A 25,379-nucleotide genomic window follows, 5' to 3' on the forward strand; every position below is an offset into this window, starting at 1 on the left:
AGTGGTGGAGCACCTGCTTCCTATGTACAAGGTCTTGAGTTCAATCCCTGGTGCCACCTAAAAAAAAATTATCATTATAAGGTTACCTTTTTTCATTTCTAGTAAAGCTCATCAACAGCATTTGAAGGGGGCAGTATTTGTCTGATCCATTTTTTTCCATCTTTTTATTTTCAACTTTTCTGATCATTCCAGTTTAGGTATGCCTCTCATAAACAGTATGTGTGTGTATGTGTATGTGTGCATGTATAAGAACTTCACTCCTTTTTATGGTAGAATAATAGACCACTGTAGGTATATACCACATTTTGTCTATCCATTCATATTGATGGACACTTGGGTGGGTTCTACCTGAAACCTAAATCGTTAATGCTATCTTTTTGTTACTAATAATTTTGTTTGTTAGAGAAATAGCATGCACAAAATATACAAACTACAGAGTTCCCATATATCACCTGTGGCAGTTTGAGATTATTTATGAATTCCAATAAGAGAGATTATATTTGTAATGGTCTGTTTCTCTGAGTGTGATAACCCCTTTGTATTAGATTCAGCTGAGACATCTGATTAAACTATGTTAAGAGTAGGGCTTTGATTCAACCATGCCATTAAAGTGTGCCTCAGCTTTGAGTCCCAGCCCCTTTAGTGGGCTGATAAAACACACTCTCACACAGAAGAAGACTCACAGAGAAGTAGAACACAGAGGAAGAAAGACGGCTCCATAGACATAGCAGAGCGCCCAGGAAGAGAGATAAGCCTGATAATCTACAGCTGACCTTGTGAAGTGAGCAGAGCAGCTGAGTCCAGAAAGAAACCAGCCCCGGGGAGAAAGATGAGCTTTATGCCAGCCTACAGCTGAGATCAGAAGAAGCAGGGACCACAGAGTCTTGAGAGGAAGAAGGAAGGCTGAGCACTCGCAGATGTCACAGGCATTGCTCGCCATCTTGCTTCAACACGTGGCAAATGACTTTGGGTAAGAAAGTACCTCTTACGGTACCTTGAGTTGGACTCTTTAGGGCGTTGTGACTGTAAGCTTCTATCGCAAATAAATACCCCATATAAAAGCCAACAGAGTTCTTGTACTTTGCATCCGCACCCTTTTGGCTGACTAATATACCACCCTATTATTAACACCTTGTATTAGTGTGGTCATGTGTTGTAACTCATGACAGAACGTTTTTATAATTGTACCATTAACTATAGTCCATCATTTACAATAGGGTTCATTGTGTCACATACTCCTATGATTTTTCTTTTCATTTTTATTCTAGTAACATATACATGACCTAAAATTTCCCCTTTAACCACATTCATACTTTTAATTCAGTGCTGTTAATTACATTCACGATGTTGTACTACCATCATCACCATCCATAACAAAACCTTAAAATCAACCCGCATAGAAATTATGTTCAATTGAAGCTTTAACTCCCCATTCCCTGCCCCCAACCCAGTCCCTGGTAAACGATATTCTAGATTCTGACTCTATGAGTTTGGTTATTCTAATTATTTCATATCAATGATATCATATAATATTTGTCCTTTTGTGTCTGGCTTATTTCACTCAACATGATGTCTTCAAGGTTCATTAATGTTGCCATATGTATCAGCACTTTGTTCCTTTTTAATGCTGAATCATATTTCTTTGTATGCATATCCACATTTTGTTTTTCCATTCATCAGTTGTTGGACACTTCCAATTGTGAATAATGCTGCTATGAACAACAGTGCACAAATATCTGTTCCACTTCCTGCTTTCAATTCTTTGAGGTATACACCTAGTAGTGGGATTGCTAGGTCATATGCTAGGTCATATACTTAGCAGACGTGTTATTTTATATTGTTAGTGTTTGCTCAGATTTACTCTCACATTTATCATTTCCTTTACTTAACCTTTCATTTTTGCATCTCAGATATTTATTCTGGAATTGTTTCCCTCTGTTGAGATAGATCTGTTAACATTGCTGTTCAACAGAACTTTTTACAATCGTGAAAATATTCTATATCTGCACTGTCCAATATGATAGCCACATGTGGCAATGTGATTGAGTTACTGAACTTTAATTTTATTTAATTTTAATAGTCACATGTGGCTAATGTCTACCCAATAGGACAGTGGCACTTTAGAAGTTCCTTTAGTAAGAGTCTTTTGATGATCTATTATCTGTTTTATCTGAGAATACATTTATTTCACACTCATTCTTGAAAGACAATTTCTCCAAGAAGACATTTCCAAGTTGATATTATTTTCTTTCAACTATTTGAAGATATTATGCCATTATTTCTGGTTTCCACTTTTCCTCTAGTTAAGTTGGCCATCAAGTCTAGTCTTTGGGACAAGTCTAATTTTTGTCCCTCCTTTGCTTAGGTAATATATTTTTTCTCTCTGGCTATTCTTAATACTTGCATGTGTGTATCTTAAGTATTTTTTTAGTTCTACCCACCAGCAAGCACCACAGTACTGCTAATATCCTCTGGTCCACCAGACTCATGAGTCTCCTTCCTGTTTAAGCATTGGGGAAACGCTGACTATCTTTTGGTCAGCTCTTTGCAAGAAGTTCCCACAGAAAAGCACTTCCTAGTGACCAGCCTCTCTGTTGAACAGCCATTTCTGTTTGCCCAGGACCAAGAAGTTTTCCAGAATGCAGGACTTTCACAGTCCTGGGCATACAGGTAGATTGGTTACCCTACCTGCCTCCCCTCAACATACCACTGTCCTCCCCCACCTGGAGCACACAAGTTTGTTAGGGGAGACTGGTTAAAGAGAAGGCCAGGCACAGTGTTGCACTTTTCCTACAATCCCTTCCTTTCTGGACTTCAGGCCATCATGTTCAGGCAGACTCACTTGGCCATACTTTTTTCTCTTGGCAATTCTCTCTCATGAACCCTGTTGTCTCTCTCTAGTACAGCTCCATCCAGGAAGCTCTAGTTCTCTCTCAAGAGAGCTGGTCTGGGAAAGCAGACTTGGCTCAATGGATAGGGTGTCCGCCTCCTACACGGGAGGTCCGCTGTTTAAACCCTGGGGCCTCCTTGACCTGTGTGGAGCTGGCCCATGAGCAGCGCTGATACACACAAGGAGTGCCCTGCCACGCAGGGGTGTCCCTGCGAAGGGGAGCCCCACACGCAGGGAGTGCACCCCGTAAGGAGAGCCGCCCAGTGCAAAAGAAAGTGCAGCCTGCCCAGGAATGGTGCCTCACACACGGAGAGCTGACACAGCAAGATGATGCAACAAAAAGAGACACAGATTCCCGGTGCCTCTGATAAGGATAGAAGTGGTCACAGAGAGCAAATGGACACAGACAGCAGACAGCTGGAGGGGACGGGGAGAGAAATAAAAAATTTAAAAAACAATAAATCTTTAAAAAAAAAAAAAAAAAGCTGATCTGTACAAACTGTATCTCACAATGCCAAGTTATATTCTTTCCCACAGTGTTCCTGGGATCCATGCACATTAATGGATGTGACTGGGTTCTCATGGTCGAATCCTAGAATGCTCTATGACAAAAGTTATCTGAACTTTCTACAACAGTTGCTGGGTGGGTTGGAGCAGAGCATTGTAATGACCTCCAGGGGGCAGTGTTGCCTAATTCCACAAACCAGCCATCACATCCTGGGCCCATCCAGGATGTATTACAGTATCTGTATTACAGAATTTATTTTCTCTTTTCCTCCCTTCTTCTCTTCCCTTTGGTTTTCCAGTGAAGTTTATTTTGAATAATTCCAACCTATTTCAACTGAATTATGGAGAAAGTATATAAAGGACACTTTTATCCCTAAAGCTTCAGCCTAGGAAGTAAAGAGGATTATTATACCTCTGGAGACTGGTGAGTTGTATAGCTTTGGAGGTGGTAGTGATGACTCAAGAAAAAACAGAACAAGGGAGAATTAAGACATTTTCTTCTGGGAAACGGACTTTGGCCCAGTGGTTAGGGCGTCCGTCTACCATATGGGAGGTCCGCGGTTCAAACCCCGGGCCTCCTTGACCCGTGTGGAGCTGGCCATGCGCAACGCTGATGCGCGCAAGGAGTGCCGTGCCACGCAAGGGTGTCCCCCGCGTGGGGGAGCCCCACGCGCAAGGAGTGCGCCCGTGAGGAAAGCCGCCCAGCGTGAACAGAAAGAGCAGCCTGCCGAGGAATGGCGCCGCCCACACTTCCCGTGCCGCTGACGACAACAGAAGCGGACAAAGAAACAAGACGCAGCAAATAGACACCAAGAACAGACAACCAGGGGAGGGGGGGAAATTAAATAAATAAATAAATCTTTAAAAAAAAAAAAAAAAAGACATTTTCTTCTTTCATTTCCTAGCAAACTAGTACAGGGACAGTAAAAATCTCAGTGTCTTTGGTCATACCATCTTGAACAGGCCCCATCTCGTCTGCTCTTGCAAGCTAAGCAGCGTGGGGTCTGGTTAGTACCTGGATGGGAGACTGCCGGGGAATACTGGGTGCTGTAGGCTAGCACTTTCACAGGTCCTGCCCTAGGCTGTGGGGCCAGGATTTGGTAGCTGGTGCTGAGAGAAAACCCTTGGTTGCACCCTTGCCCTGGGACTGTACCAACTGTCAGTCAGTAGGACAGAGACAGGGAAAAAACAAACCTCACCTAAAAAAGCATACTTAGAACCTCAACTTTCAGAACAATGACACCAGACCCAAAAGTAACTAGAGAAGTAAACAACACTCACAGCAGTAATAATCAGCTCTGGTCACTGAGCAACAAGTAAGACTAGCTGAGAAGCACAAAAGGCCCTAAGATTCACTTTCAAAGTGCTCTCAGCCATCCGTTTGATGTACGCAATCACCAGTATGCTGGCTGGTTAGCAATGCCCAGAAAAGGCCAGTTGTAATACATGCAACTAAGGTGCCCTGAAGGGGATGGCATCCTACCATTATTTTGATATTTTCATTGGTAGAATCTGGATTGGGGAAAAAAGTGTCATTTGAAAGTTGCAATAGAGAGGTCCGCTTCTGGGAAGATAAAATAGACATACTTTACCCTATTCCTCCTACTAAGTATACCTAAAAACCCTAGACATTTGTATTAGTCAGGGTTCTCTAGGGAAACAGAATCAATAAGAGATATCCGTCAATAGTATACATTTTTATAGGAGTCTCTCACATGACCATGGGGATGCACAAGTCCCAGTTCTGCAGGCAGGCTGCAACCAGGGGCTCCAATGAAAGTCCAGTGAAGGTTCTTGATGAGTTCTGGGAAATGTTGGCTGTCCAAAGATGAGCTGGGAAATTCTCGCTCAATGCTGGAATATTTCCCCTTTTAAGGCATTCAACTGATTCAATAAAGCATTACTCATTGCTTTATCAGGGATGGCAATCTCCCTGATTAATGTAACTGTAATCAGCTTTCTATAATTTACCTTAGCAGTAAAGTCACTGGTGACTAAAGTCCATAAATGCCCTTGTATTACAGTTAGCCCAGTGCTTGCTTGACCAAACAACTGGGCACAATTACCTGGCCAAGTTGAAACATTAGCCTAACCATCACAACATTATATATAAAACAAACAAGCAGACTCTGAAAAGTGGAGAGAAGAAGGCAGATCATCTAGGACTCTACCCAAGGGAAAGCATGATGGTGAGTTTCCTCACCGTCATGTTTTCTTTATGCTTCGTATATTTCAGAGCTGGATCTGAAGAAGCCAACAACATGGAAATGGCCACAGGTACAGAAAAAAAAGAGTCAAATGACCAGGAAAGGGAGTAGCTTAGAAAGACACAAAACTTAAGACAACCACTCTACTCCAGCCAAACGCCAAAAACTGTGGCAACCCCCATACATGCCAGCAAAGGCAGAGCAGGGAGCCCAGACTTCCACCCTCTCGAGGCTTTAACAAGGCACTCAAATCCTCCCCCAAGGTGGAATCAGAGAAGGACGCATAGGAAGCCCTCCCCTTCAGGAGAGACCAGATTGGAAATATGAACTCCCGTCTCCACCCATAGTAATCAGGTTCCCCTCCCTCTCCTGGCTGGGGTAAGTGTCAGATGAGGCCTGGTAAAGAATCAGGACTTTTACTCTCACCAGCTATAACGTGGACAGTGCCAGTGGAGACCCCAGGGATTGAGGGCAGCACCACAAATTCTACCCAACCCAGTAATAAGGAGGAGTTCCCCTTGCCTAAAAGGGTCAACAGAAGCCAGACAAGGAACCTGGACTTCTGCCTCCACCTGGCAGCAACAAGACAGTACCCTTCCTTCCTCTGACAGAGTGGTGTTAAAAATTTAATTTATTAATTAAATGGAAGGTTCAAATAAGACCCAGAGTCTCATAACATAACAACACACACACACACACACACAAAATCTAGGTTTCAATAGAAAATCATTCATCATACCAAAACCCAGGCATATATAAAATTGAATGAAAAAAGACAATATATCTGATAAAGGACTTTTATTTAAGATATATGAAGAACTACTACAACTCAGTAATGAAAAGACAGACCAAGTGACATCACCAAGATGGTAGAGTGAGACACTCCTGGCTTCTGCCCCACCCCCGAGAATTTTTTTCTCAGGCCAATAAAAATAATTTATTTGGGAAATGGGGGAAAGAACAGAGCTTGCTAAGAAATGGGAGAGAAAGACAGAAATACAGACCAAGATTTGGTGTGGGCTCCTGTGGGCAGAGAGAGCACGCTCTGTCTTGTGTGATTACCTTTTAAACTGTTAATTATTCCTCCTCCTTCTTAATGATTAGGGGATAGGCCCCAGGTGTCATTGGTTACCCCATCAATGGTGGGACCAATGGTAAGGGCAGTTTTGAATATCTGGGGCCAAGAGGAGGTCCCAGAAAGAGAAACTGGGACCTCAAGTTTATACTCAAGGTCCCAGCAAGGTCTTGCAGTCATGTTGTCTGCTGGCCATGCAGTTTTCCAGCCACATGTGTCTTCTCCTCCATTACCCTGTACTGACCTGCCTCAACTCCCCCCTCAGAAAGTTTACACCCTTATTCTTAAGGGGGTGCTGAGGGGTGATAATCATTCTTCTACAGTTACTTCCTGCTGATTAGAGCAGTAGTCCCTGCCTGACAGGGCATAAATCTCTCTGGCTATTCTATTGTGGTTGGGGGAAGTCAGGTTCAACACTGTGGTTGGAACTGGCTGAAATCCCCTTGTGACTAATATCTTGTTTTGGAAGGCATTGATTCTGGAAGAAATAAACTTATTTAGAATTTTGAAGATACATGCCCCACTAAAAGGATAAAGAAAATGATGGTAACTGGGCCCCAAAAAGCGGCCACCTATGACTACTGGACCACAAGAGTAAAACAGCCAGGTGTGTCCAGAGGCTGCATCCTCCCAAAGTTGGTGGGCTTCATTTTACAGGTCCCCTGAGAATTCTGAATAACAAAAACTAGCTCAGCCATCTTTCTCAGAGCTCCCAAAAATAAAGAGTTGCAATAACTGGACACGTGTCAAATCAAGAAAAGGCCATTTAAAAATGGTAGGAAAATCTTGTGCACCCTTTCACAGGGCCTTCCCCAACTCCTTTCTGTGCTCAGCATAGAGCCTGCCCATGCTCCCAGAGCAGCTCCCTGTTCCAGGGTCCAGTTCTGGAGTGATCAAAGTAACACCTGATCACATACATACTGTGTGTATGCAAGTCAGTGCCTATCTTTCTGATAGCAGCCTGAAGGAATGGCTCAGGCCACTCATCACAGGCGTGCCATCCCAGAGCTTGCACAGCACATGAAGGTAGCTGGCCGGACAGCTGGAGTACTGAAGAAGAGCCTAGAGCAAAGGAGTGCTGGCCTTGGGATGACTGTGCAGCACCTGGGACCGGGAAGAGAGACTTTCCTGGGAGAAAGGGGTTATTCATGTCTGTGTGTATAAGGGATTTTCTAGGGCCACGTGGCGCAAGCCCAGGAAAAGACACATACACAGAGAAGAACAAAAAAGACACTACACTTTTGCTTTGGGCTGTTCCCTAGATGCAGTGTCTGATGGATTTAATTGTGTACCCAAATCTGGACATGAACTTGGTCTTGGTCCACATTCTGGTGGGTGTGGGCCTATTGTAGATAAGATCTCTTCAAGAGGTTACTCCAAGTAAGCTGTGGCCCAACTAAATCAGGTTGGACTTTAATCCAGATTACTGGAGTCCTTCATAAGCACAGTGAAAGTCAGATGGTTGGGGAGAGGGTGCAGCTCAGTGGTTGAGCACCTGCTTCCCATGTACAAGGTCCTGGGTTCAATTCCCAATGCCTCCTAAAAAAAAAGTCAGATTGAGAGAGAAGCCATGGGGAGAAGCCAGAAGCTAGAAGTCAACAGAACTTAGAGGAGAAAGAAGACATTTCTATGTGTATTACCATGTAATGGAAAAGCCAAGGAACCCCAAAGATCTCCAGCCAACCAGAAAGTAGCAAAACTGGGAGGAAGCAAGCCTTCTAGCCTCTGAAACTATAAGTCAATAAACTTGTTAATCCAATCCAACATATGGATTTGTTTTAGCAGGTAGGAAACTAAATCACATTGTTGGGTAGCCTAAACTCTGAAGGACAGCATACCCACAAGCTAATCTGCAAAGACTGAAAAAGGTTGTTTTTTCTTTTTGTTACCTCCTAGCATTCATGAAAATCCCTGCATACCAATAGCTGGATACAAGCTTAGGGAACAAACTCCTCGCTTCAGTTACTACATCCCAGACACAACACATTAAAATATTAAAAAGTAAAAATATATATATATTAAAAAGTCCAATGTGCAATAAAAGATAAACAGGCATGCAAAGAAAGAGGAAATTATGGCCCTTGCAAAGGAGCAAGAGAAAGCACTAGAAACTATAAATGAGGAACACCACCAGCTTTTGGACATAGCAGAGAATGACTTTTTTAAATTGTGTTAAATATGTTCAGAGAGATAAAGGAAAAGATGGACAAAAGACTAAAGGAAATCAAGGAAGCAGTATATGAACAAAAAGAGAATTTCAGTAAAGAGAAAGAAATTGTAAAAAGGACTCAAATATAAATACTAAAAATGAAGACCACGGTAACTGAAATTAAAAATTCCCTAGAGAGGTTCAACAGCAGATTGAGGGCTCTCTCTGCCTAGAGGAGTCCTCACCAAATCTCAGTGTGTATTTTCATCTTTCCCTCCCATTTTTTAGCAAGCTCTGTTCTTCCCCCATTTCCCAGTAAGTTCTTTTTACTAGCTTAACTAAACTGGTATGTTCTTAAATTCATTTATGCCTCATAGCCAAGAACCTAGAGGAATCCAGCATTTCCCCATCTTCATTTGGCAAGCCATTGCCAGGAGAAAAATGAGTTGTGCTCCTTGATCCCTGCTGGAGACTGGTGAGTTTTACTTAAGGCCTATCTGTGCCCTCTTTTAGTTCTGTCATTTTAAAGGGTGTTAATGCCTAGGGGGTTCCTGGATAGGCTTCTAAAGGACATAAACTCAGTCTTCCCAGACTTCTGGCTCCCTCCCTGGAGGTAGTAGGGGCTAGTCCCCATGTGGTGCAGATCCAAGGAAGTTCTGGGTGGCAGGGGAAACCACCCTTGAGACCCGACTGGGCACATGGCCTAAGTCAAATAGGAGTCCACCAGGAGTTCACCAGACCCTCTTAGTTCAGAATGCCTATCCCCCATTGTGTTGTTTCCTTAAACTGCTAGTTAACTCCCTTTATAAAAGTGCCTTTGATAGTAAAAAACAAAACAAAACAAAACAAAACCCAGCAGATTGGGGCTGGCAGAAGAAAGAATCAGCAAACTTAAAGATAAGACAATTGAAATTTTGCATTCTGAATAGCAGAAAGGAAAAAAATGAAGAAAAGTGAACAGATTTCAGGAACCTGTGGGGCACCATCAAGCACTGTGGGCGTTCCAAAAAGAGAAAGGGGAATATTCAAAGAAATAATGGCTGAAAACTTTCCAAATTTAACAAAAGACATGAATATACACATCCAAGAACCTCAACAAACTCCAAACAGTATACAGTCAAATAGACTAATACCAGACATGTAATAAAGAGATGAATGCCAAAGACGAAGAGATAATCATGGGAGCCACAAGAAAGAAGCAGTACATTGTGTGCAAGGGAGTCTCAATAAGATTAAGTGCTGCTTTCTTTTCAGAAACTGTGAAGGCAAGAAGGGAGTGGGATGACATATTTAAAGTGCTAAAGAAAAAAATTGACAATGAAGAATTCTATACATGGAAAAGCTATCTTCTTAAAATGAGGACGATATTAAGACATTCCAAGATAAGCAAAAGCTCACGGAGTTTGTCAACACTATACTGGCCCTAGGAAAAAGGCTAAATGTGTTCTTCAAGTTGAGAAGAAAGGACACTAGACCATAGCTCAAAGCTGCATGAAGAAATAAAAAATCTCTGGTAAAGGTAACTATGAGGTAAAAAAGTCAGTACTATTGTATTTTTGGTTGGTAACTTCATTTTTTACAAAATGCATCTAAAATAAAAATGCATAAAAAGTAATAAAAAATTTATGGTTTTGGAGACACAAGGTATAAAGGTGAAATGTGGGAAGTGAATTTGGTTCAACTGATAGAGCATCCGCCTACCATACGGGAGGTCCAGGGTTCAAACCCAGGGCCTCCTGACCCCTGTGGTGAGCTGGCCTACACGCAGTGCTGATGCGCACAAGAAGTGCTGTGCCACGCAGGGGTGTCCCCTGCGTAGGGGAACCCCACACGCAAAGAGTGTGCCTGTAAGAGAGCCACCCCACCAAAGTGCAGCCTGCCGAGGAGTGGTGCTGCACACACAGAGAGCTGACGCAGTAAGATGACACATCAAAAAGAGACACAGATTCCCAGTGTCACTGACAAGAATGCAAGCAGACACAGAACACAGAGTAAATGGACACAGAGAGCAGACAACAGGGAGGAGGGGAGAGAAATACATAAAAAATAAATCTTAAAAAAAAAAAGATGAAATGTGTGACAAGAACAACATAAATGTCAGGAAACGAAAGGGTATAGGAAAATAATTTGTGTATGCCATGGTAGTTATGCTGGAATGAAATCAAATGAGATTGTTATAAATTTAGGGTGTTAAATTTAATCTCCATTGTAACCACAAAGAAAATATCAGAAAAATATATGGAGAAGAAAATTAAGAAGGAATTCTAGAGACTTCACTACATAAGTTCAACGTATTGCAAAAGTAGGGAGTAATGTAAGAATTGAGGGACAAAAGAGGTATAAGACTTACAAAACCAAAGAGCAAAATGGAAGTAGGTCCTGAATTATCAATAGTTACTTTAGGGAAGCAGACTTGGCTCAACAGATAGAGCATCCACCTACCACATGGAAGGTCCGTGGTTCAAAACCATGGAATTCCCTGACCCATGTGGAGATGGCCCATGCACAGTGCTGATGCGTGCAAGGAGTGCCCTGCCACGCAGGGGTGTCCCCCACATAGGGGAGCCCCATGCACAAGGAGTGTGCCCCATAAGGAGAGCCACCCAGCGCAAAAAAATCCAGCCTGCCCAGGAGCTCCATGCCACATACATGGAGAACTGATGCAGTAAGATAACACAACAAAAAGAAACACAGATTCCCAGGCCACTGACAAGAATGGAAATAGACACTGAGAAACACACAACAAATGGACGCAGAGAGCAGACAACGGGGGGAAGGGGGGGAAGAGAAGAGAAAAAAAATTTTTTAATTTTAAAAATAGTTACTTGATACAAATAGGATATTTTCTCATGAACTATAACAAATATATATGATACATGATATTAATAATAGGATGGTTTATGGGGAAAATATATCAGATATAAGGTATGGACTACAGATAGCAGTAATATTATGATGATGTTCTTTCATCAATTGTAACAAATGTGTCAAAACAATATAAGATGTTGGTGGTGGGGTAATGTATGGGAATCCTATATGATATGCATGATTGTTTTATAAACTTACAATTTCTCAAATAAAAATTTAAAAATAGATACTTTAAATATAATCATGTTAAATTCTCCAATCAAAAGTCAGAGATTGGCAAAATGGATAAAAATGCATGAGCTAACTATATGCTATTTACAAGAGACTCACCTTATATTCAAAGATACAAGTAGGTTGAAAGGGATAGGATGGAAAATAATATTCCATGCAAACAGTAACCAAAATAGAGTGGGGATAACTATACTAATGTTAAAAAAATAGACTCTTAGTTAAAACTGTAAAAAAAAGGGGGGGGCATAAAAGGACACTATATATTGATAAAAGGGTCAATTCATCAAGAAGTTATAACAATTATAAACACCTACCAACAGAGCCCCAAAATATACGAAACAAACATTGACAATTTTGAAGTTAGAAATAGGTGATCAAAGATTTAAGATACCACTTTCAATAATGGAAAGAACACCAGGGCAGATGATCAGTAAGGAATTTAAACGTTATTATAAATCAACAATACCTGGAGGCAGATGTGACTCAGGTGATCAGGTGATTAGGCTCCCATCCACCATAAAGGAGGCCCGGGGTTTGATTCTCCAGGTCTCCTGGTGAAGGCAAGCTGGCCCACAATGCTACAGAGAGCTGACCACCCATGCCACAGCAGAGAGCTGACAGCAGACACAAATGTAAACAATAAGAAGGGGTGGAAAATAAATAAACGAAATAAAATAAATACATCTTTTTTAAAAAATCAACAATACCTAATAGACAGATATAGAACACGTCACCCATCAACAGCAGAATACACATTCTCCCCAAGGGCACACAGATCATTCTCCAAGATAGACCATATATTAGGTAACAAAAATGTCTGTGTCTTATCTGACTACAATGGAATGAAACTAGAAATCAACAACAAAAGCAAAATGTGAAAATTCACAAATATGTAGAAATTAAACAGCATAGTCTTAAACAACGAGTAGATGAAAGAATAAATCACAAGGGAAACTAGAAAATACTTACCAGTAAATGTAAATGAAGCCACAACATACCAAAACTTATGGGATGTAATAAAGACTGTGCTCAGAGGGAGATTTATAGCTATAAATGCTTACATTAAAAAAGAAGAAATACACAAAGAATAAAAAAAAAGAAAAATAAATGAAGAGGGAAGTGGATGTAGCTCAAGGGCTTGAGTGCCTGCTTCCCATGTAAAAGGTCCCAGGTTCAAGCAACAATCCCCCGAGTGCAATGGCTAAGACCAATAAGGAAGGATGGTCCAATAATGAGCCCTTGATGCTAAGGACTATGCTTGTGAGCCTGTGTGCCTGAAATAAGAACTAAACCTAGAGCTGCAGGGTGCCTAAGAGTTACCTCTGAGAGATTCCATGTTGCGCAAATGTGGCCAGTCTTAAAGCCAAACTCAGCATGTAAATGTATTGCCTTCCCCCCAGTGTGGGACGTGACTCCCAGGGATGAGCCTCCCTGGCATTGAGGGATTACACCATGTACCAGCTGTTAATGTGGCTGGACAACAACCTTGAATAAAAGGGTCAACTCAGACTAGCAGAATATCTCAGCCTACATGTAATATCAGGAATTAAAAATGTTTTTGACCTTGAATAAAAGGGGGAAATGGAAAGGACAAATGAGTTTATATGGCTATGAGTCTCCAAAAAAGAGCCAGGAGGTCATCAGAGGGGTTGTCCTTACGCACACCTCAGCAGAGTCCCAGAGACAGCTAAAGTAGATACAACCCCAGGCATTGGTTCTTCTGAGGACTACAGAGACCTACAGGTTCTATGGTCATGGCAGATGGAGTTCAGTGCCATGTCAGTTGGCCCTACTTTGGAGTTTGTGTTCCTGAGTGTGACGGAGCTGGACTCCGATGTGATCTTTGTTCACAAGCATCTCCTGTCATTTTTATGAGACCTGTGGTTGTTGCTGGGGTTTAATGTCTACTCAGGGGACCTGAATCTCTGGACTGACCATGTGATAGCCAGGCCCTGGGCCTCAACAGACTTGCAGCTCCTACCCTCTGGTTTATTGGACTTTTCCAGCCAGCTAACAGGGAGGTGAAGAAGGTCAACCACCACATCAGGGAGCCAAGAGTGCCTACAACTGCAAACAGGAGAATTGCATCCATCATCCAAGTGGAATCTAAGCACCCTCTTGATACAGAGATGGAGCGGACATAACCATCCCAGGGTCCACAGAATGGAGGAATAGAGTATGGATTAGAGTAGACTTACTGATATTCTGTTCTGGAACTAATGTGATTAGTAATGGAAGTAAATGTAGCACTGAGATGGAGAAAGTGGCCATGGAAGCTGCTGAGGATGGGGAGTGGGAAAAAAAGATGTGATGTGGGGGCATTTTCAGGACTTGGAGTTGTCCTGGGTGGTACTGCAGAGACAGTTACTGGACATTGTATGTCCTGCCATGGCCCACTGGGTGGACTGGGGGAGAGTGTAAACTATAATGTGGACCATTGACCATGTGGTGCAGCAGTGCTCAGAGATGTATTCACCAGATGCAATGAATGTCCCATGATGATGGAGGAGGTTGTTGTTATGGAAGGAGTGGGGTGAGGGGGGTGGGGGGTATATGGGGACCTCATTTTTTTTAATGTAACATTAAAAATAAATAAATAAAGACAAAGAAATTAAAAAAAAAAAAAAAAGGGTCCCAGGTTCAATGCCCGGTACCTAAAAAAAAAAAAAAAAAAAATGAAGAAAGACATCAAATCAATAATCTACCTTCATACTTAGAGGAACTAGAAAAAGAAGTACAAACTAAACCCAGAGAGAGCAAAAGGAAATAAATAAATATTAGAGCAGATAAAGGAAATAGAGAATAGAAAGACAACAGGGAGAACCAATGAAACCAAAGGTTGGTTCCTTGAAAATGTCAATGAAATCAAGTGACAAAGAACAAAAGAGAGAGTACACAACAACAAAAATCAGAAATGAAAGGTGGACATTATGACTGTCCTTCCAGAATAAAAAGGATCATAAGAGAATACTAAGAACAACTGCATGCCAACAATTTAGATAACCTAGGTGAAGTGAACAAATTCCTAGGAACACATAAATTACCTACACTGACCCAAGAAGAAATAGAAGATCTCAACACACCAATAACAAGTAAAGAGATTGGATCAGTAAAAACTTCTCTCCCAACAAAGAAAAGTCTAGGACCAGATGGCTTCACTGGTGAATTTTACCAAACTTTCCAAGAAGAATTGACACTAATCTTGCTCAAATTCTTCCAAAAAACTGAAGAGGTGGAAACACTTCCTAACTGATTCTACAGGGTCGTCATTACCCTAATACCAAAGCCAGATAGAGTTAACACAAGAAAATTATAGACCAATATCTTATGAAAATAGATACAAAATTCCTCAACAAAACACTAGTGAATCAAATCCAGGAGCACTTTATAAGGATTATACACCACAATCAAGTAGGATTTGCCGCAGGGATGCAAGGGTGGATCAATATAAGAAAAATTAACACATTAATAAAATAAAGGGGAAAGTGGACTTGGCCCAGTGGTTAGGGCATCCATCTACCACATGGGAGGTCCACAGTTCAAACCCCGGGCCTCCTTGACCTGTGTGGAGCTGGCCCACACACAGTGCTGATACACGCAAGGAGGGCCATGCCACGGAGGGCTGTCACCGCGTAGGGGAGCCCCACGTGCAAGGAGTGCACCCCATAAGGAGAGCCACCAGTGCAAAAGAAAGTTCAGCCTGCCCAGGAATGGTGCCGCACACACGGAGAGCTGACACAACAAGATGACACAACAAAAAGAAACACAGATTCCCATGCCACTGACAACAACAGAAGCAGACAAAGAAGAACACACAGCAAAATGGACACGGAGAACAGACAACTGGCGGGGGGGGGGCAGGGGAGAGAAATAAATAAGTCTTAAAAAAAAAATGAAGGGGGAAAACATACTCACATACAATCATCTCATTGAAACAAAAAAAAAAAGGTATCTGACAAAGCCCAGTACCCTTTCTTGATAAAAACACTCAGAAAACTAGGAGTAGAAAGGAACTCCCTCAATTTGATAAAGGGTAAATATGAAAAACCTATAGCTAACATCATACTCAATGAGGAAAGACAAAAATTCCTACCTCCCCCCTAAGATCAGGAATAAAATAAGGATGCTCACTTTCCCCACTGTTTATTCAACGTTTTATTGGAAGTTCTTATCAGAGAAATTAGTAAGACAAAGAAATAAAAGCCATTCCAATAGAAAGGAAGAAATAAAATTATTCCAGACAACACACGTTCCTATATAGAGAAAATCCTGAAGAGTCTACAAGAAAGCTAATAGCGCTAACAAAAGAATTCAACTAAGTAGCGGGATACAAGATAAACCACAAAAAATTTCTGGTGTTTCTATATATCAGCAATGAACAACCCAAAAAGGAAATCAGGAAAATCCATTTACAATACCAACTAAAAGAATATAATATCTAGAATTAAACCAAGAATGTAAATGTCTTGTACATGGAACTATAAATCATTACTGAGAGAAAGTAAATAAAAATTAAATAAATGGAAAGATAACCCATGTTCATGGATTGGAAGACTTAATATCAAGATGTCAATACTACCTGAAGCAATTATATAGTCAATACAATCCCAATAAAAATTCCAACAGTCTTCTTTAAAGAAATGAAAAAACTAATCATTAAATTCATATGGGGAAAGCAGACATGGCCCACTGGCTAGGGCATCCATCTACCACATGGGAGGTCCACGGTTCAAACCCCAGGCCTCCTTGACCCGTGTGGAGCTGGCCATGCACAGTACTGATGCTCGCAGGGAGTGCCATGCCATGTAGAGGTGTCCCCACATAGGGGAGTCCCACGCACAAGGAGTGCACCCCATAAGGAGAGCTGCCCAGTGCAAAAGAAAGCTCAGCCTGCCCAGGAATGGTGCCGCACACACAGAGAGCTGACACAACAAGATGAAGCAACAAAAAGAGACACAGATTCCCATGCTGCTGACAAGAACAGAAGTGGACAAAGAAGATGCAGCAAACAGACATAGAGAACAGACAACCAGGGTGGGGAATGGGGAGGGGAGAGAAATAGATAAATAAATAAATAAATAAATAAATAAATAAATAAATAATACGAAGAAAAGGAAAAAAAAAGAAATTCATACGGAAGGGCAACAGGCCCTGAATAGCCAAAGAATCACACTGCCTAATTTCAAAACTCATTGCAAAGCTATAGTAATCTAAATTGTGTGGTACTAATGGTAGGCCCCAAAGCTGGGCCTTTGGGGATAACCAGAGATGTAGAGAAAAAAAAACTTTAACACAAGAGTTAAGCAGAACTTAAATTTATTATGTTTGCAGACAGGAGCTAAGGTCAGTTTCAAGCAACTTAGATCTGACTCCCAGTGCTGTGATTTTACTCTTGCTTAAATACCTAAGTTACTACTTAGCATTTGCTTTGATTATGCATTAGCTTTTATGCATATGGATGAACATACCACTAGTTATATAATTGTATGATTAGTATGTTCAGGAAATCATGCTTGCACGTATATTGCAGGATCAAAAAAGGGGTGGACCCTCTTGATCTAGAAGTGGAGTGGACATCACCAACCCAGGATCCACAGAATGGAGGAATGAAATATGGACTAGAGTGGACTTACTGATATTCTACTATAAAACTATTGCGATGAGTAATAGAAGAAATTTTAGCATCAAGGTGGAGAAAGTGGCCCACAATAGTTGCTGAGGGCAGGGAGAGAATAGAAGAGATGTGATGTGGGGGAATTTTGGGGATTTTGAGTTGTCCTCAATGATATTGCAGGGTCAGATGCTGGACCTTATATATCCTGCCATAACCCTGAATGTACTAGGGGAGAGTGTGAACCACAGGGTAAACTATTATCTGTGTAGTACAGCAGTGCCCCAAAATGTGTTCACCACAAGGCCTAGGGCTGCAGGATGCCTAAAAGTTACCTCCTGAGAGTCTCCATGTTGCTCAAATGTGGCCAGTCTCGAAGCCAAACTCAGCATGTAAATATGTTGCCTTCCCCTCAGCGTGGGACATGACTCCTGGGGATGAGCCTCCCTGGCACTGAGGGATTACTACCAAGTACCAGCTGATGATATAACTAGAAAATGACCTTGAATAAAAGGGTCAACTCGGACCAGCAGAATATCTCAGTCTACATATAATACCAGGAGTTAAAAATGCTTTTTGACCTGAATAAAAGGGGGAAATGGAAAGGACAAATGAGTTTATATGGCTATGAGTCTCCAAAAAGAGCCGGGAGGTTATCAGAGGGGTTGCCCTTATGCACACCTGAGCAGAGTCCCAGAGACAAATAAAAGTAGATGCAACCCCAGGTATTGGTTCTTCTGAGGGCTGCAGAGACCCACAGGTTCTATGGTCATGGCAGATGGAGCTCAGTGCCATGTCAGTTGGCCCTACTTTGGAGTTTGTGTTTCTGTGTGATGGAGCTGGACTCAGATGTCATCTTTGTCCACAAGCCTCTCCTGTTACTTTTACCAGAACTGTAGTTGGTTCTGGGGTTTAATGTATATCCAGGGGACCTGAATCTCTGGACTGACCATGTGATAGCCAGGCCCTGGACCTCAACAGACTTGCAGCTCCTACCCTCTGGTTTATTGGACTTACCCCACTCAGCTAACAGGGAGGTGAAGAAGGTCAACCACCACACCAGGGAGTCAAGAGTGCCTACAACTGAAAGCAGGAGAATTGTATCCAGCATCCATGTGGAATCTAAGCCCCTTCTTGATATAGATGTGGAGTGGACACAGCCATTCTAGGGTCCACAGGATGGAGGAATAGAGTATGGATTAGAGTGGATTTACTGATATTCTATTCATGAACTATTGTGATTAGAAATCGAAGAAAATGTGGCACTGGTGTGGAGAAAGTAGCCATGGTGGCTATTGGGGGTAGGGAGTGGGAGGAAGAGATGTGATTTGGGGGCATTTTCAGGGGTTGGAGTTGTCCTGGGTGGTTACTGGACATTGTATGTCCTCCCATGGCCCACTGGGTGGACTGTGGGAGAGTGTGGGCTATGGTGTGGACCATTGACCATGAGGTGCAGCGGTGCTCAAAGATGTATTCACCAAATGCAATGAATGTCTCATGATGATGGAGGAGGTTGTTGTTATGGGTGAAGAAGTGGGGTGAGGGGGTGGGGGGGTATATGGGGACTTCATGTTTTCTTAATGTAACATTAAAAAATAAATTTAAAAAAAAAACATGTTAACTAAAAAAAAAAAAAAAATGTGTTCACCGAGTGTGATGAGTATACCGCAATGATGAGGGAGGTTGTTGGTGTGAGAGGAGTGGGATGGGGGGGGTGTACAGGAACCTCTTATATTTTTTGTGTGTGATGTATATATCTTCAAAAAAATACATTTACAAAAATGATGTGGTGGGGGGTGGGGAGTGGGTTATATGGGAAGGTCTTATTTTCTTGTTTCTTTATGTTTTTTAATGAAACATTCCTTGTGATCTATTAACTTTAATAAAAATAAATAAATAAATAAATAAAGGGGGTGGATAACTTCACCCCTTGGTGGGAATTTTACTGTGTTAATTAAGCAAGTTGAAGTGAGGACAGCCAGGGGCTTCTTCTGTACAGGTTTGGCCAACCTGTTGAAGCTGGTTTTCATACTTCATTGCTTCAACAGAATGGTCTTGACCCACAAGAAACAGAATTTGGCACCAAGAGAGGGTTGTATCTCATCACTTTTTTTTTTTTTTTGAGATTTTTTAAATTAAAGTTAATAGATCACAAAGAACATTACATTAAAAAACGTAAGAGGGAAGCAGATTTGGCTCAACTGATAAAGCATCCACCTACCACACGGGAATTCAGGGTTCAAACCCAAGGCCTCCAGACCGGTGCGGTGAGCTGGCCCATGCTCAGCGCTGATGCATGCAAGGAGTGCCATGCCATGCAGGGGTGTCCCCCACGTAGGGGAGCCCAACACGCAAGGAGTGCGCCCTGCATGGAGAGCCACCCCATGCAAAAAAAAGTGCAGCCTGCCCAGGAGTGGCATCACACACATGGAGAGCTGCCGCAGGAAGATGATGCAACAAAGAGAGACACAGATTTCCAGTGCCGCTGACAAGAATACAAGCAGATGCACAAGAACACACAGCGAATGGACACAGAAAGCAGACAATGGGGGGTAGGGGGAAGGGGACAGAAATAAATTTTAAAAAAAATAAATCTTTAACAGAAAAAACAAAACATAAGAGGTTCCCATATAACCCACTCTCCACCCCCCTCATTACTTTTAAATGTACATATAATTCTTTCCTTTGTATCCAGCAACAAGGAGAGAAACAAGACTTTCAGGTGTTCGGTTATCCTACATCCATCACTAACATGAGGACAGACATATAGGTCAATGGAATAGTACTGAAAGGTCAGAAATAACCCACACATTTATGACCAGTTGTTTTGGAAAAATGTGCCAAGTCCACTCAACAGAGAAAGAATAATCTCTTCTACAAAGCATATTGAAAAATGGGATCTCTGCATGCAAAAGAATTCATTCAAAATGGAGCAAAAACCTAGATATAAGAGCTAAAACTATTAAAGAAATGTGGGGAAATATCTTTTGACTCTTGTATTAGGCAATGGATTTTTAAACTTTATACCAAAACCATGAGCAACAGAAAAATTGTATTATTTTAAAATGGAAAATAACAATTGCTAGTGAGGATATGAAGAAATAAGAATCTTCATGCATTGTTTGTGGGAATGTAAAATGGTGCAGCTACTATGGAAAACAGTTTAGCAATTCCTCAGAAAACAAGTATAGAATTACCATATGACCCACCAATCCCACTTGTAGCTATATACACAAAAGAATTGAAAGCAGGAAATTGAACAGATTATTCTAACACCAGTGTTCACAGCAGTGTTATTCACAAGAGCCAAAAGATATTAACAACCCATGCATCCATCAACAAATGAATGGATAAACAAAATGTAATAAATACATAAAATGGAATAGTATTCAATGGTTTTAAAAAAAAGAATGAAGTTCTGAAATATGGTACAACATGGATGAACCTTGAATATATAATGTTGAGTGAAATAAGCCAGACATAAAAGAATATTATATGAGTCCTCTTAAATGAAATATTTAGAATATACAAATTCAGAGACAGAAAGTTGATTATAGTTCACAGGAAGGGGAAGGGAGTTAATGCATAATGAATTCAGGGTTTCTGTTCAGGGTGATGGAAAATGTTGGTAATGATGTTTGTGATGATAGCACAATATTGTGAATGTGATTAATGCCATGGAATTGTATTCTTGAAAATAGTTGAGGTGGGAAATATTGTGTTCTATATTTGTTGCCACAATAAAAAAAGAGAGGGGGGAATACTGGGAAGATGGAAGATTAGGCAGAAGGCTCACTTTTCTCCCAAAAAAAATAGCTAGAGGACAAGCAGAAACTGTCTGGAAAACTGTTCTAGGGCTTAGGACACCAGGGGAAGGCTAGAGACCACCCAGAAGAGAAAGGGGTGAAGGAGAGGAGTCTTGGTTGGATGGAAATATCTCGTAAGTAAAGCTGCAGGAGCAGCTGCTGGCAACTATCCCCCACCTTTGGATCCAACAGTACTGGGTCCTTCAGCCTCTAGTAGGCAGCAGCTATGGATTGAGGGGATTACAGGGCCCCTCTTCCCCAAAAAGGGGGAGTTGGAAGGACAAAGCCTATAGCAAACTCAGATTTTGCCAGAAGATTTGCCACACCCTCCCTACAGCCCCAGGCTGGTTGCTGAGGTGGGGAAGGGGGCAGTGGGGGGAGGACCGAGTGGGGGGGGGAGCAGCCAAGGAAGGCTGGTTACAGTGAATGCATTACCTGTAGAGTAAGTGGCCTGAGCTGAGAGACCTGCCAAAGAGTGCCATCTGCTGTCAGATCAGGAAAGCGCATGTAAAGAGGGAAAAAAAATAAGAAATAAAATAAAAAGGCAATCTGGTGCCTTTACTGCCCCCCCATAAGGCCCTTGGAAACTAGCCTGCACCCCATTACTGGGTCCTTAGCCCTGGTTTGCACAATTAAACAGGGGCAATCCTAAATATCTAGAAAAACTTGAACCAAGAGGCAAAGAACTGTTTGCACATAGCTACATAACAGTAAATCCCTAGGCAAGAGAGAGAAACTGAACATCAGAGTAAACTCTGCATCAGAATCAGATGCCTATAGATCAGCGAAAACTTACAAGCCATACTAAGAAAAATGAACATATGAAAGCTCCAAATGAGACACAAGACTTGAAACTGCTGATCAATGAGGTTCATACAAATCTCCTAAATCAAATCATGGAGTTGAAGGACAACATGGCTAAAGAAATAAAAGTAAGAAGACACTGGGGGGAAGTGGACTTGGCTCAATGGGTAGAACGTCTGCCTACCACATGGGAGGTCCGTGGTTCAAACCCAGGGCCTCCTTGACCCATGTGGAGCTGGCCCATGCACAGTGCTGATGCGCACAAGGAGTGCCCTGCCACACAGGAGTGTCCCCCGCATAGGGGAGCCCCACGCACAAGGAGTGTGCCCCATAAGGAGAGCCGCCCAGCGTGAAAGAAAGTCCAGCCTGCCCAGGAGTGGGGCCGCTCACACGGAGAGCTGATGCAGTAAGATGACACAACAAAAAGCAACATAGATTCCCATGCCTCTGACAAGAAAAGAAGCAGACACAGAAGAATACACAGCAAGGGACACAGAGAGCAGACAACTGGGATGGGGCGGGGGGATTAGGGGTAAGGGGAGAGAAATAAATAAAAATAAATCTTAAAAAAAAAAGATGATGACGCTGGGGAAGGCTGAGAGAGTGATTTCAGTTAATTCAGAGCCTACCGAGAGCCTGAAGCTGCCACAACTTCCTTCTGTTCCCCTAATTCAGGCTGATCCTCACCACATCAGGTGGCTCCCATAAAGGTCCAGTCCTTCAAGTAGTAGGCAATTAATCTAGGAAGGAAACCCTGAATCCTGGACTGAGAAAAAAACTGATTTGGTAAACAAATGATATGTAAAATCTATACAGATAGAGTGGCAAGTGACAAAGGAAATTGCAAATGCCCCTAAATACTCTTTCCCATTGATTGGTAGAGGGAATCTAGCACAAACACTGAGGAGATGGAGCATAAAATTGGGCAGACTAATTCAGAGGTTTGTTTTGATTTTTAAAATCATTTATTAAAAATAAAATGTATGATTGTGCATATGTATGGGGAGGGGGAACAAAAAAAAGAAGATGACCCTGGGTAAGCACAAAGAAAAACTTGAAATCTTGGATAGAAAAATAACAGCTTATGGGAATGAAAGACACAAAAAATGAGATTAAAAATACAATAGAGAGGATTGTGGGAAGATGGCAATGGACTAACAGGCAGCACTGAATACTCTCACAGAAACTATGGAGAAAGAGCCAGAAGCTGTCCAAGGGACCTGTTTTGGGGATCAGCAGACTAGGACAGTGCTATACAACTCCCAGTAGGGTGAGGGACAGAGAGACAAAGAAGTTGAAATGACAAACGTTGAATTACCAAGCCCCCATGCTGGCCAGGAAGGGCTCCCCTCTCCAACCCCTAAGCTATTAAACTGGGGTAAAACCCCTGGCTCACTGCAGCTGACTAAGAGGGGAACAGAATCTTGCTCCCTGTCAACTGTTTCAAGGGAAATGGGAGGGATGTTTGGGGTGCTTTTCTTCAGTGAATTCGGCCAGCAAAGCCCACTTTGAATCTCCGATCTAGAGGTGCAATAAAGGAACACAGGAAAGCCCAGATTGAAACACCTCTGTGAAAAGGTGCACTGACAAGCACCATCTACTTGTCACATGCTTGTAACAAAAACTGTTATCTATGCTTTCTGTATCCAATCTCCAGGAGAATATCTGTGCCCCATTAGTGAGTCCCTGGCCGGATTTTCGAAAACTTAAGCCAGGTAATTTTAAAGAGTTAGAATAAGTTAAACCAAAAATCAAAGAAGAGCTATGTAAGAAAAAAAAAAGGAAAGAGAGAAAAATTGGCCATCAGAGTAAATTCACTAATATATTCAGATGCCTAAACATTGGCAAAAAATTACAAGCCATACTAAGAAACAGGAAGGGATGACCCAGCCGAAAGAACAAATCAAATATCCTGAAGAGATAGAGAATTTAAGACAGTTCATCAGTGATAATCACAGAACTCTCCTAAATTACTTCAAAGAATTTCAAGAAAATATGACGAAATAAATAATGGATATTAAGAAGACACTGGCAGAGCATAAAGAACAATTTGAAAGCCTGCAAAGAAAAGTAACAGACCTTATGGGAATGAAAGACACAATGAATGAGATTAAAAATACTTTAGAGGCACATAAGTGTAGATTTCAATTGCTCGAAGACAGAAAGAGTGATTTGGAAGACAGAACTAGAAAAGACAGGAGAACAGAAAGACAGGAGAATGGAACAAATGGAACGGAGTCTCAGGGAATTGAATGACAATGCAAAATGCACAAACATTCACATTATTGGTGTCCCAGAAGGAGAAGAGAAAGGAAAAGGGGCAGAAAGAATATTTGAGGAAATAATGAACAAAAACTTCCCATCCCTTATGAAGACATAAATATAAATATCCAAGAAGGACAATGCACCCCAAACAGAATAAATCCAAATAGACCTACCCTGAGACAAATATCAGAGATAGAGAATTCCAAAAGCAGCAAGAGAAAATCAAAGCATCACATACAAGGAAAACTCCATAAGATTAAGTGCCAGCTTCTCATCAAAAACCATGGAGGAGAGAAGAAAGTTGTATGATGCATTTTAGGTACTGAAAGAGAAAAACTGCCAGCCAAGAATTCTGTATCTGGCAAAGCTGTCTTTCAAAAATGATGGTGAGTTCAAAGTTTTCACAGATAAACAAAAACTGATAGAATATGTTACCAAAAGACCAGATTTACAAGAGATACTAAAGGGAGCACTGCAGCCTGAAAGGAAAAAACAAGGGTGAGAGATTTGGAAAAGAGTTTAGAAATGAAGATTATTAGGAAGGGTAAACTACAGGATAAGAAGACAGAGAATAGAATGATACAACAGAGAGCTGAAGGATACTAGAGGATGAAGTAAATAATGCCTTTACAGTAATAACATTGAATGTTAATGGATTGAACTCCCCAGACAAAAGATATAGACTGATAAAATGGATTTAAAAAATATAAGCCTTCTATATGTTGTCCACAAGAGACCCACCTCAGATGTAAGAACACTACCAGGTTAAAAGTGAAAGGTTGGAAAAAGGTATTCCATGCAAATGGTAACCAAAAAAGAGCTGGAATAGTGATACTAATATTGGACAAAATAGATTTCAAATGAAAAACTGTTATAAGGGATGAAGAAGGTCATTATATATTAATAAAAGGAGAAAATCACCAAAAAGAAATGACTATACTAAATATTTATACACCAACCTGAGTG

The 25,379-nt window shown here is 41.5% G+C and overlaps 1 non-coding gene across 1 annotated transcript; it reads left to right on the forward strand.

Annotated features, from left to right (window-relative positions):
- The first annotated feature begins 4,451 nt into the window (after positions 1 to 4,451).
- LOC111765620 (small nucleolar RNA SNORA30/SNORA37 family) lies at positions 4,452 to 4,574 on the forward strand. The gene has a single exon (XR_002797916.1). It is a non-coding gene; the product is annotated as a small nucleolar RNA SNORA30/SNORA37 family (small nucleolar RNA).
- The last annotated feature ends 20,805 nt before the right edge of the window (positions 4,575 to 25,379 follow it).

This window comes from Dasypus novemcinctus, chromosome 4 (genome assembly GCF_030445035.2).
Source record: "Dasypus novemcinctus isolate mDasNov1 chromosome 4, mDasNov1.1.hap2, whole genome shotgun sequence".
NCBI lineage: Eukaryota > Metazoa > Chordata > Mammalia > Cingulata > Dasypodidae > Dasypus > Dasypus novemcinctus.